This window comes from Scyliorhinus torazame, chromosome 4 (genome assembly GCF_047496885.1).
Source record: "Scyliorhinus torazame isolate Kashiwa2021f chromosome 4, sScyTor2.1, whole genome shotgun sequence".
NCBI lineage: Eukaryota > Metazoa > Chordata > Chondrichthyes > Carcharhiniformes > Scyliorhinidae > Scyliorhinus > Scyliorhinus torazame.
In genome coordinates, this window is record NC_092710.1 from 69486467 (window position 1) to 69500966 (window position 14500).

Here is a 14500-nt window from a genome sequence, read left to right on the forward strand (position 1 = left end):
AAACCGGGAGACAGTGGTCAAGCATGGACGATAGACTGCTAGCAAACATTCAGTGTGATATGTAACGGAGCTGTTATTAAGCTGTTGAGTGAATGAAACCAGTCTACTAATAACGACGTTTGCGAAACGTCAAATCTTCAAACCCGTGTGAATATTGTGAACGCTTTGATTATGGGCTCGCAAGACTTCTGTCCTTGCAAATATTGTGTCCCACAACTGACAAGTGATTATACATTCTGAGGCCAGGTATTTATTACGAACCAATACTAATCTTCCAGACGCTTTCTGAATGAGAGCTCAGGAGGATTATGGGTTTGACTATAACAGATCTTTACAGAGATATAAACAGATAGAAATAAATTTATTGTGTGAGTGCTGAAGACGTGTCGCATTGAGCACACCCTGTCTGGCAACAAATGTGTCTGGAGATTCATGCATCTGTGAAATACTCAGTGATTGAACACCATTTTTAAAAATCATTCCATTGTTTTGATTTATTCCTCAGTGCAGAATTCGCATAGTTTATTTCCAAACAAAGAAATTCGGGCAATTCATTCCACATATTTATCTTGCCATAAACTGGGCTTGTATGAAACCTTAACTTCTGCACTTGCACATCATACGGAACAGAGCGTGGGGTTGTCTGAAGCATGGGGTTTCAAACTCATGGTCGCGATCTGCAGGTGGGTCGCGGAAAGGTTTCAGGTGGGCCGCGGCGCTCGGTCACGGCGTTCCCGATCGTGAAAGGAAAGACAAACTACCGTGATCATCCTTTACAAATGCCTGCGAAGGGCAGCACAGTGGCGCAGTGGTTAGCACTGCTGCCTCACAGCGCCCAGGTCCTAGGTTCGATCCCAGCTCTGGGTCACTGTCCGTGTGCCGTTTGCACATTCTTCCCGTGTTTTCGTGGGTTTTTCCCCTACAACACAAAAGATGTGCAGGTTAGGTGGATTCGCCACCCTAAATTGCCCCTTAATTGGAAAAAATGAATTGTGTACCCTAAATACATTAAAAAAGAAACAAATGCCTGCAGGACGGACTTTCGAATTGCCGACCATCCAGCCCATGCATCAAGCAGTGAGCAGGCCCGGAGCCCAGCGGCTTGGAGCGCCTATGCCAGCGCGCTGTCAATGGCCAGTTCTTTGTCGAAAACGAGGGAGTTCTCCCACTGAGAGGGGCGGCAGAAAGCAGGTCACTGACGTCACGTGTTCTGAGCGCGAGAGAGATTCATCAATTTTGCAGCTAGCGGATGTGCTGGTGAGAACTCATGAGCCTTTGGTGAACAACCCATTGGGAGGAAGCTGAAAACAGGAACAAAGCAGCATAAAGATGATTAATTGAGGTATGGGTTATTCATTGTTCCACTCCAAATCAGGATTCAAAGTTCATGTGTGTTATATGCATGGAAGCACTGGCAAATGAAAGTTTAAAACCCGCAAAACTACAAAAAATATTTGAAGACTAAACATGGCGAGTTTGAGGACAACTCTCGTTATTGTTTCTCAACGGTTGCACTGAGATCTTAAATGATCAGTGGAAGTCATTATCAGAAATGTAGCATTGAACAACAAAGTAAGTGACATCATGAAGACCAAGCAGGCTCTTCTGTCACATTAAAGTTTCGTGAAAATGGTTGCCCACAAGTGTCGGCCGGCGTGGGTCCCGAACAATGGCCGATTGGCAAAAATGAGATCCGGGCAAAAATGTTTTAAAAACACTGTTCTAAAGCATCTAACATGCGTTCCTGCAATCGGATATGCACATAAAAACAAAATATTCATGCGTTTAGCGGAAAATATATATGTTTAAGCTGTTCTGTTCCGCAATACATATTATCTGTCAGAAAGAAGAGCAACACATTGCTCTTAGTATATTGCAATGTCTATCCCTGTATAATTTCAGCGTTTGTTCCCAAAAGGAGAAAGTGTAACTGCCAACGTAAATTACACATCGAGCTAAAGTCAATCAAGAAGAGGGTGACATGTGCCAAGTTTGACTTGGTGGTATGGTTTCCGGGAGGCACATCAGTTGGCAATAAGAACAGCACACTATGCAATATGGCGACTTCATCATAATAAATTGTGCCATGTGGTGTTTAGGACATTTATAAAACAAAGTCTATCAGGGAAACAAATATGCAGTTATTCGTCATATGAACAAAAATCTATTCAAAGCAGTGGGTTTGAAAGAGCGTCTTAACTGTGTAAAGCCAACCAGAGAGACTGGAAGGATTCTGGAAGTATGTCAAAAGGTTGGGTCCAAGGCTGCTGCCTTCCATTTTAGAATTCAAATGGCAGATGCTGAAGAAGGCAGAATTCGGTGAATGCAGATATTTTGCTGGAATGTTGGGCTGCAGGAGAATGCAGCTTTATGGAAAAGAAAAACCACAGGCGACATAGCAGGAAAGATGAGAGTTTTAAAACTGAAATTTACTGGACATATGCTTTCACTTTTAAAAAACAGCCGTTGTGTTACAGGTGCTGTTAATTAAGACAGCAGTAAACGACATCAACACAACGGGCAGCACGGTAGCATAGAGGGTAGCTCTTCACAACACCAGGGCCCCAGGTTCGATTCACGGCTTGGGTCAATGTCTCTGCGGAGTTTGCACACTCTCGCTGTGTCTGCGTGTGTTTTCTCCCACAAGCCTCGGAACACGTGCTGTTAGGTAGTTTGGACATTCTAAATTCTCACTCCGTGTACCTGAAGGTGGTGACGAGGGGCTTGTCATGATAATATCATTGCAGTTCTAATGTAAGCCTACTTGTGACAATAAAGATTATTTTTTTTAAATAACGGAAATTAATGCTGGCCATTACTGGGCATCGGAAACAATCACAGACCATCAGCGGATGAAACAACGCCACAAAACAGTAAAAACAAGAGTAATACCAAAAGAGGATTTCAGGTAAGATTGTGCACGGACAAAGGAGTTGTGTATGAACTTCAGTTTAGAGAGTGTTAAATGTGTTGATGAGGAGGATAAATATTTCACAGGATGGAAACATAATCCCACGAAATTTCTTGGAAGAGCGGGGTATAATATTGCATCTGGCTGATCCAGTAATGTTTGTCATAACCCAGGTGCAATCAAAAGGGTTCTTTGATAATTCTATTATTGTAATTGGGAAACCAATCTCTGGATACAACATATACAACAGAGGCTGTTTAGCACAGGGCTAAATAGCTGGCTTTGAAAGCAGAGCAAGGCAGGCCAGCAGCACGGTTCAATTCCCGTAACAGCCTCCCCGAACAGGAGCCCGAATGTGGCGATGAGGGGCTTTTCACAGTAACTTTATTTGAAGCCTACTTGTGACAATAAGCGATTTTCATTTAATTTCAAATGTTTCAGTATGGTGTTGCACAGGTTGAGTTAATAAAAAAACACCCAAATCAACTATATTCCTTTCAATCCTTTCATTACTGAAATGTGATTGGAAAATAGGTTTCGCATTTTATCGGTTTGTTATTTTTCATTGTCTAGTATTACGAAATCTTAATGATGTGAGTGTGCCAACCAAAAACACTGGTTTTGCATGACTTATTGCTTATTTTGGACACTAGACTCTTTATCAGTGTCACAAGTAGGCTTACATTAACATCACACTTAAGTACCTGTGGAAACCATCCTAGTCAAACTCCCCTCCTGCCACTCTCTGGTCACGCCCGCTCACCCTGGCGCTTCCGATCAGAAGCGAGAGCCCCTCGGGGCTTGCTTCCCTGCCTCACCGGATAAGTGAAAACGGATAAGAGTAGTGATATTTCACCAGCAGCCGGAGGCTCGCACTTCTGTACCTCTCATGTCTCTCCCCAGAGCCAGACTAGAGTCAAACAACAAGGTCTTCATTCCCAACTGATTCTGCCAAGCCCATTCTCTTGTCTGTCATTTCACTAGATCGTTGGAAGGGACAGTGGGAATCTCGTTCATCCATTCATGTGCGTCACTCATTAGATGACGAGACATTTGGCTATTTTGATACACTCATGCAAGTGCCTTTTCCAAGCGTGTATGTCTCTCGTCCACGTGGGCGGCATACTGATGTGAAGTGAAGAGAGTTGGTATGACGTCACTGTTGTCACACGATTAGAGCTGAACTCATGAAGGTTACAAATCATCTTGTGCCAGGGTGATTGGCTCAGCCGACACTTCTTTGTAACGAAGTGTGATGTTCCAAGGAAGGAAACGTGTGGCCTCGAACCACTCTAGTTAACTGTCCGTGGACTATTTATCGCACATAAGTCATCATTTGATGAGTGCTGCTGTATAGCACCACTGTGTATTACTCAATGCATTTCTAACTGTTACACCCACATTTGTTTGTTATCCGCCACCATTATTCTTTTGTGCTTTTATCATTTTTATACTTTTTTGTTCTTTTTATGTTTGCATATTTTTTTGTATTTTTCCGATCACCATTGTGCAGCCAGTGTTGGTGCCACCAGTCGCCTTATGTGGTCAGAACGCGACACCCTGGCACCGATGATTGGCTTGTCAGCCGCTGCTCATGGATGGGCTGTATAAATGGAATCCATCTCACTCACATGTCACCAAAGATTTACATCATTTCAAGTGTCAAGGATATTGTGAATCTCGATTCCTGCTGGACGAAGGATATTTATCTTTGAATATTTTGGAAATTGAATTGGCTGTTCTTCAACTCGAACAATTTTCCATAAACCATAAGACAGAGAAGCAGAATTAGGCCACTCGGCCCATCGAGTCTGCTCCGCCATTAAATCATTGCTGATATTTTTCGCATCCACATTCTCCTGTCTTCTCCCCATAACCACCGATCGCCTTATTGATCAAGAACCTACTTTTCTCTCACTTAAAGGCACTCAGTATTTGCTCCCGACAGCCTTCTGCAGCAAAGGGTCACAAAGACTCACCACCATCTGGCTGAAGAAAATCTGTTTTAAGGATTGTGCCTTTAGTCTTAGACTGTGTCCTCTGCTTCTAGTTTTTCCTTGAAGTGGAAACAGGCCAGTCGATTTCAGCGGGAGCGGTGCGCAAGTGATTTCTGGGAGGTAGGTTTATCCTTTTAAGAAAACACTTACCTTCACAGGAACAGACCAGTCGATTTCAGCGGGAGCGGTGCGCAAGTGATTTCTGGGAGGGAAGTTTATCCTTTTAAGAAAACACTTACCTTCACAGGAACCGGCCAGTCGATTTCAGCGGGAGCGGTGCCCAAGTGATTTCTGGGAGGTAAGTTTATCCTTTTAAGAAAACACCTTCACAGGAACAGGCCAGTCGATTTCAGCGGGAGCGATGCGCACATGATTTCTGGGAGGTAAGTTTATCCTTTTAAGAAAACACTTACCTTCACAGGAACAGGCCAGTCGATTTCAGCGGGAGCGGTGCGCAAGTGATTTCTGGGAGGTAAGTTTATCCTTTTAAGAAAACACTTATCTTTTCTGTCTTATTTTTTCGACCCACGGACTTCTGGGAAGCCCCCCCTCCCCCCTCTCCCCCCCCCCCCCTCCTCCCCCTACCCCCCCTCCCACAACCAATGAATTCTAGTGGAGAGGAAACCCGAGACACTACACGTGTAGTGTCTCTCATCCGCCCTCCTCCTCGAACCTAATAAGACCCATTGGTGTGAGGTAAGTGCCATATTATATTATTATTATATTATATTATTAGCATTGTGCAGGTCAAGGTTCGGAGGTGGAGGAGCAGTGTCTGTCAGGGAGAGGACCTGAGAACATTTAAGACACTCAGAATGTAAGAAGGTAAGTACGTGATTTTTACTCATTTTTACTTTCATACCTTTTTCAAATTGTGTGTGTCGGGGGTGAAACTGAAGTGACATCACAGAAAAGCTGTGGCCTGAGTGGCTGGTTGGGAATCTACACTAAATTTCAAAAATTCAGCATTGGTAACTAATTAAACATTATTACTTAATTATAACTTAGAGGGGTATCTAAGCCAGAGATCAGAGAGTACTATGTTTAGCTTTCGCAGTTCTATTAGAAATCTAGTGCTAGGAAACTGATAGTTAACAGTAACTTTGAAATTTAAAAAATATATATATTTAACATTTTTTAAAATTTTAATTTTAATTAATTGACGCAATGTTAGTTAGAGGGATGCAGTGCTCTGACTGTGAGATGTGGCAGGTCCGGGAGGTTCCAGCGTCCCGGATGGCTTCATCTGCAGAAAGTGCACCGAACTGGAGCTCCTCACAGATCGCATGGTTCGGTTGGAGCAGCAATTGGATGCACTTAGGAGCATGCAGGTGGCGGAAAGCGTCAGAGATTGCAATTATGTAAATGTGGTCACACCCAAGGTGCAGGCAGATAAATGGGTGACCACCAGAAAGGGCAGGCAGTCAGTGCAGGAATCCCCTGTGGTTGTCCCCCTCTCGAACAGGTATAACCCTTTGGATACTGTCGGGGGGGATAGCCTATCAGGGGAAAACAGCAGCAGCCAGAGCAGTGGCACCACGGCTGGCTCTGATGTTCAGAAGGGAGGGTCAAAGCGCAGAAGAGCAATAGTAATAGGGGACTCTATTGTCAGGGGCACGGATAGGCGCTTCTGTGGACGTGAAAGAGACTCCAGGATGGTATGTTGCCTCCCTGGTGCCAGGGTCCAGAATGTCTCCGAACGGGTAGAGGGCATCCTGAAGGGGAAGGGCAAACAGGAAGAGGTCGTTGTACATATTGGTACTAACGACATAGGCAGGAAGGGGCATGAGGTCCTGCAGCAGGAGTTCTGGGAGCTAGGCAGAAAGTTAAAAGGCAGGACCTCTAGGGTTGTAATCTCGGGATTACTCCCTGTGCCACGTGCCAGTGAGGCAAGTAATAGGAAGATAGAGCAGCTAAACACGTGGCTAAACAGCTGGTGTAGGAGGGAGGGTTTCCGTTATCTGGACCACTGGGAGCTCTTCCGGGGCAGATGTGACCTATATAAGAAGGACGGGTTGCATCTAAACCGGAGAGGCATAAATATCCTGGCCGCGAGGTTTGCTAGAGTGACACAGGAGGGTTTAAACTAGCATGGCAGGGGGTGGGCACGGGAGCATTAGGTCAAAAGGTGAGAGCATTGAGGGAGAACGAGGGAATTGGGACAGTGGGGCTCTGAGGCAGAGCAGACAGGGAGAAGTTGCTGAACAGAGCGGGTCTGGTGGCCTGAAGTGCATATGTTTTAATGCAAGAAGTATTACGGGGAAGGCAGATGAACTTCGAGCTTGTAATAGTACTTGGAACTATGATGTTGTTGCCATTACAGAGACCTGGTTGAGGGAAGGGCAGGATTGGCGGCCTTTCCCTCAACCAGGTCTTTAGATTCCAGGTTCCAGGATTTAGATGTTTCAGGCGGGATAGAGGGGGATGTAAAAGGAGAGGCGGAGTTGCGCTACTGGTTCAGGAGAATATCACAGCTGTACTGCGGGAGAACACCTCAGAGGGCAGTGAGGCTATATGGGTAGAGATCAGGAATAAGAAGGGTGCAGTCACAATGTTGGGTGTTTACTACAGGCCTCCCAACAGCCAGCGGGAGATAGAGGAGCAGATAGGTAGGCAGATTTTGGAAAAGAGTAAAAACAACAAGGTTGTGGTGATGGTAGACTTCAACTTCCCCAATATTGACTGGGGCTCACTTAGTGCCAGGGGCTTAGACGGGGCGGAGTTTGTAAGGAGCATCCTGGAGGGCTTCTTAAAACAATATGTAGACAGTCCCACTAGGGAAGGGGCGGTACTGGACCTGGTATTGGGGAATGAGCCCGGCCAGGTGGTAGATGTTTCAGTAGGGGAGCATTTCGGTAACAGTGACCACAATTCAGTAAGTTTTAAAGTACTGGTGGACAAGGATAAGAGTGGTCCTAGGATGAATGTGCTAAATTGGGGGAAGGCTAATTATAACAATATTAGGCGGGAACTGAAGAACATATATTGGGGGCGGATGTTTGAGGGCAAATCAACATCTGACATGTGGGAGGCTTTCAAGTGTCAGTTGAAAGGAATTCAGGACCGGCATGTTCCTGTGAGGAAGAAGGATAAATACGGCAATTTTCGGGAACCTTGGATAACGAGAGATATTGTAGGCCTCGTCAAAAATGAAAAGGAGGCATTTGTCAGGCCTAAAAGGCTAGGAACAGACGAAGCCTGCTTGGAAAATAAGGAAAGTAGGAAGGAACTTAAGGAAGGAGTCAGGAGGGCTAGAAGGGGTCACGAAAAGTCATTGGCAAATAGGGTTAAGGAAAATCCCAAGGCTTTTTACACGTACATAAAAAGCAATAGGGTAACCAGGGAAAGGGTTGGCCCACTGAAGGATAGGCAAGGGAATCTATGTGTGAAGCCAGAGGAAATTGGCGAGGTACTAAATGAATACTTTGCATCAGTATTCACCAAAGAGAAGAAATTGGTTTATGTTGAGTCTGGAGAAGGGTGTGTAGATAGCCTGGGTCACATTGAGATCCAAAGAGACGAGGTGTTGGGTGTCTTAAAAAATATTAAGGTAGATAAGTCCCCAGGGCCTGATGGGATCTACCCCAGAATACTGAAGGAGGCTGGAGAGGAAATTGCTGAGGCCTTGACAGAAATCTTTAAATCCTCACTGTCTTCAGGGGATGTCCCGGAGGACTGGAGAATAGCCAATGTTGTTCCTCTGTTTAAGAAGGGTAGCAAGGATAATCCAGGGAACTACAGGCCGGTGAGCCTTACTTCAGTGGTAGGGAAATTGCTGGAGAGAATTCTTCGAGACAGGATCTACTCCCATTTGGAAGCAAATTGACGTATTAGTGAGAGGCAGCATGGTTTTATGAAGGGGAGGTCGTGTCTCACTAACTTGATAGAGTTTTTAGAGGAGGTCACTAAGATGATTGATGCAGGTAGGGCAGTGGATGTTGTCTATATGGACTTCAGTAAGTCTTTGACAAGGTCCCTCCTGGTAGACTAGTACAAAAGGTGAAGTCACACGGGATCAGGGGTGAGCTGGCAAGGTGGATACAGAACTGGCTAGGTCATAGAAGGCAGAGAGTAGCAATGGAAGGATGCTTTTCCAATTGGAGGGCTGTGACCAGTGGTGTTCCGCAGGGATCAGTGCTGGGACCTTTGCTCTTTGTAGTATATGTAAATGATTTGGAGGAAAATGTAACTGGTCTGATTAGTAAGTTTGCAGACGACACAAAGGTTGGTGGAATTGCGGATAGCGATGAGGATGTCAGAGGATACAGCAGGATTTAGATTGTTTGTAGACTTGGGCGGAGAGATGGCAGATGGAGTTTAATCCGGACAAATGTGAGGTAATGCATTTTGGAAGGTCTAATGCAGGTAGGGAATATACAGTGAATGGTAGAACCCTCAAGTGTATTGAAAGTCAAAGAGATCGAGGAGTACAGGTCCACAGGTCATTGAAAGGGGCAACACAGGTGTAGAAGGTGGTCAAGAAGGCATACGGCATGCTTGCCTTCATTGGCCGGGTCATTGAGTATAAGAATTGGCAAGTCATGTTGCAGCTGTATAGAACCTTAGTTAGGCCACACTTGGAGTATAGTGTTCAATTCTGGTCTCCACACTACCAGAATAATGTGGAGGCTTTAGAGAGGGTGCAGAAGAGATTTACCAGAATGTTGCCTGGTATGGAGGGCATTAGCTATGAGGAGCGGTTGAATAAACTCGGTTTGTTCTCACTGGAACGAAGGAGGTTGAGGGGAGACCTGATAGAGGTCTACAAAATTATGAGGGGCACAGACAGAGTGGATAGTCAGAGGCTTTTCCCCAGGGTAGAGGGGTCAATTACTAGGGGGCATAGGTTTAAGATGAGAGGGGCAAGGTTTAGAGTAGATGTACGAGGCATGTCTTTTACGCAGAGGGTAGTGGGTGCCTGGAACTCGCTACCGGAGGAGGTGGTGGAAGCAGGGACGATAGTGACATTTAAGGGGCATCTTAGCAAATACATGAATAGGATGGGAATAGAGGGATACGGATCCAGGAAGGGTAGAAGATTGTAGTTTAGTCGGGCAGCATGGTCGGCACGGGCTTGGAGGGCCGAAGGGCCTGTTCCTGTGCTGTACATTTCTTTGTTCTTTGTTCTTTGTTCTATCCACTCCACGTCCACTCTACCCAGACCTCTCAGCATCCTGTAAGTTTCGATATGCTCCCCCCTCATACTTCTAAACTCCAACGAGCATAGACCATCCTCAACCGTTCCTCATACGACAAACTCTTCATTCCAGCGATACTTCTTATGAACAACTCTGGACTCTTCCCAAGGCTAGCACATCCTTCCTTCGATACAAGGCTCAAAACTGCTCACAATACTCCAAATGGGGTCTGGCCAGAGCCTTCTTTCGTCTCAGTACATCCCAGCTCTTGTCTTCCCGCCCTGTCCACAGCAATGCTATCATTGCATTTGCCTTCCTAACTGCAGACTGAACCTGCATGTTATCCTTAAGATAATCGTGAACCAGGACTCCCAAGTCCCTTTGTGCTCCTTATTTCCTGAGCATCTCCCCATTTATAATATGGTCTAAGCCTCAATGTCTTCTTTCAAAGTGCATAAAATCACACTTTTCTACATTGTATGCCATCTGCCACTTCTTTGCCCACTCTCCTAGCCAGTCCAAGTCCTTCTGCATCCCGCCTGATTCCTCAATACTACCAGTCCCTCTACAGATCTTTGCCTCATTTGAAAACTTAGCAACAGCGCCTTCAGTTCCTCTCCCGGTTCATTATTGTATATTGTGAAATGTTGTGGCCCCAGCACCGAACCCTGAGGTGCACCACTAGTCGCCGGCTGCCATTCTGAAAAATACTCCTTTATCCCCACTCTCTGTCTTCTGTCAGTCAGACAATCCTCTATCCATGTCAGGATCTTACCCTTAACACCATGGGCTATTAAATTATTTAACAGTCTCCTTTGCGGCACCTTGTCAAACTTCTTCTGGACATCTAAATAAATCAGGTCCACTGGTTCGCCTTTGTCTAACTTCCTTGTTACTTCCTCAAATAACTCTAACAGATGTGTCAGACATGACCTCCCGTTGACGAAGCCGTGCTGACTCAGTCTTCATTTATCAAGCATGGAGGACAAAGCCAAAATGTTTGTGCTCAGAGCCGCTATGAAATCCGTGATCTCCGATCCACGGTGTTCATATATCATCTTCTTTTCTTCCCATGCTTTTTCAAATACTATGTTGTCGTCCTCGTATTGCACTGTGACACCGATCACTGCTACTTTCTGATCTTTCATGAGTATAATATCAGGTGTCCAAATGGAGCCGTCTTTGGTCACTAGTCTCAGCCCTGGGATGATGTATAGCCGGACTTGGCAACATTCAGGCGAAGTTGTACCATAATCTTATCATCGCGTTTAATTATCGCGTTCTTGACAATCGGGTACCAATCAAAAATGTGTGCAAGGGTTTCCATTGAAGCCTCACATCGCTTACAGTTTTTGACTACTCGTGGACTTCCCCTTGATTGTGTTCTCCATGGACGATATTTGCTTGATCGAAGCAACAAATTATTAATACGCAGATTTGAATTCATTTGATTGCAGATTTGATACATGTGCTGGCTATGATATCGTTTTTGTAACATGTAATGCCATAACCCTGGCTATATAGTTTTCTCCATTTTCAAACTCCCGTTCCTTTCTCGCTCTGTATCTGTTTACCGGCGCTTTGCTGGGCTGTGCTTGGTTTCTCAGGATGGGTAATGCCGCCAGTATGTGATGTCTGTGGTCTAGTCCGCCCGGGATAAAATCGGGCGTGATGGGAAGGAAATCCTCGATTTTCTCTAGGACCTTGAGGACGCGCAGTCTTCCGATAGTGTAAGTATTGCTTTTGTCCCGGTACTGGAAAGACACCCTTATGACCACGTCATAATTGCTTTGCAATTATGGATTATCTCGAATAGAATTTGCACTTCACGTTTTGGCATACCCAGTCCGCCGTTCCTGTTGCTGGAGTACAGAAAGCGGTTGGTTTCATGCGGTGGGAGGTGTAGGAATTCTTTAATGGAGTTTCGGATTGTAAGGTCCAGTTCACCGAGCATATTCTGTGATATCTCGGATAGGATCAAATGAAAATACTTCCAGGGAGTGACATATGTTTTCGGTATCAAGACCTTCTGAGCTGGTCGGAGAGCGTCTCCTACAAAGCATTCGTCCAGGCTTTGAACTTATCCATCCATTACCCCTCTGTCCTGCCTGGCCATAGGTCTATTCGGGCTCCAATGTACTGCTCTGTGTTACCTGGATGAATGAATGCCATCACGACCTTTGTGGGCTTCCAGTTCTTTCAATGATTGTATAAGAAGTATTTTCGCTTGTGGCGGAACTGGAACATTGTTTTCATGCGGTGTTAATTGTTAAGCCCGTATGATTGCAAAAGGACTGTAGATGCTTCCGGTTTCTTTCCATCCCCACGTGAGAGTCGCTTAGAAGTGCTATGACATCCACGAAGGCCAATGCAGAACAGTTTACTCCACTGTCCCCCAGGGGCATGGAGTCACATGTGTTGAGCTCCAGGCGGTATATCAATGGATCCAAAGAAAGCAATGTTAAATTGGATAGGCGAGAACGGATCTCCTTGTTTGACATCGGTCTCACTACTTATTTCACCGGTCTTGGTGTGATCATCGACCACAGTGCTCTTTCCAGTTTACAGGCCAGTGACCATACTTAGTAGGTTTTTCGATATTTGCATTCTTTCTACTGCCTTGACGAGAAGCTTGTGCCCCAGTGAGTTGAACGCCGTTGCCAGATCAGCAAAGACAACTGCGTGGTCTTTTCTTTATTTGTTTACTCCCTTCATGATATTCTCGAAAACTACAATGTTCTCATTGCATCCGCCAATTGCTGCTCGGACACGCTTCTGCCGATTGTTAAGCCTGACCACCTCACTCAGGCGTTTCGCCATGATCTTGGTGAACAGACGAATCAGCGTTGGACCGATGACCGAAGCAGCACGGTAGCATTGTGGATAGCACAATTGCTTCACAGCTCCAGGGTCCCAGGTTCGATTCCGGCTTGGGTCTCTGTCTCTGTGGAGTCTGCACATCCTCCCTGTGTGTGCGTGGGTTTTCTCCGGGTGCTCCGATTTCCTCCCACAGTCCAAAGATGTGAAGGTTAGGTGGATTGGCCATGATAAATTGCCCTTAGTGTCCAAAATTGCCCCTAGTGTTGGGTGGGGTTACTGGGATATGGGGATAGGGTGGAGGTGTGGATCTTGGGTAGGGTGCTCTTTCCAAGAGCCGGTGCAGACTCGATGGGCCGAATGGCCTCCTTCTGCACTCTAAATTCTATGAACTCTATTAAATTAGAAGCCAGTTGTCTATTTATTTGAGGCGCACTTGATCCTCTCACTTCGGAAGCAGCACCGTTCGACTCTTCTTGAGTGAGTCAGGTATCGTCGCTCATTTTAACCATAGAGAGAAGAGTCGAGGGAGCCGTGTCTCATCCTCGTCATGTATGTCACGGAAGTCTATCAATCTCATGCCATTGGGTGCGCATTTTCCGTCTATGACCTTGATTACATTAATGAGGAAACGCCGCAACAGTGAGCAGTCAAACATTTCCTTCATGAAACATCGAAATAAATATTTATTAAAGTAAAGAATAATAATGAAATAATACAAAGAAGAATCTTGTACTTCGACACAAACACTGAGTGTTTTTAAAACGGAAACCGAAAAGCATCTATTCCCCCCGTAATCCTAAACTCCACTGTGACGCATCCGTTTCCCAAGCAACAACCATAAATATATTGGTCAAATCTAGCCAGTGACTGCCATAGTATATGGCCCAAGTGTCAAGAAAGTGGTCGTTAACTTCCGTTCAGCGAAAAAACGATCATTTGCACAAACTCGTTGTTGCTTTCAGTACTTTCATTCGAGTTCAACTGTTTCCTGAGGTTGGCTGTTTCTCTCTGTTTCTCTCTCTTTCTCACTCTTTCTGATGATTCTTCAAAATGTCATCCTAACTTTGCCTTTGATATGGCGCACAGCTCTCTGACATATACATGTAGCGAATGCAAAGAACACCCTGCTCCGTATCCTGTCCTTCCTTTCTCATAGTTGCTGGCCAATATGGTTTCCAAAATACATGGCAGTTTGATTTTACTTGTTCAAAGAAAAATACTGCATTCATTTCATGGCATCCTACGATTTTGTGAAACAGTTTAAAGTTGCTTATGTAAAAGAGCAAGAGTGGTCCTCAGTTGAAGGTGTTAGACTGGGGAAGGCTAATTAAAGCAGCATTAGGCAGGAACCGGAAAGTGTTGACAGGGCGAGGCAGTTTGAGGAAAAATCAACATCCGGCACGTGGGAGGCTTACAAACGTCAGTTGATTAGAATTCACGACCGACATGTCTCTGTGAGGGCGAAAGAAAATGGTGGCGAGTACAGGGATGCCTGGATAACGAGGGATATTATGAATCTTGTCAAAACCTGGGAAGCATTCAAAAGGTCCGAAAGGCTTAGGACAGATGACGCCTTGAAGACAGTGGGCGAGATTTTCCACTCCCGCGCCGGTTGGGAGAATCGCCTGGGCCGC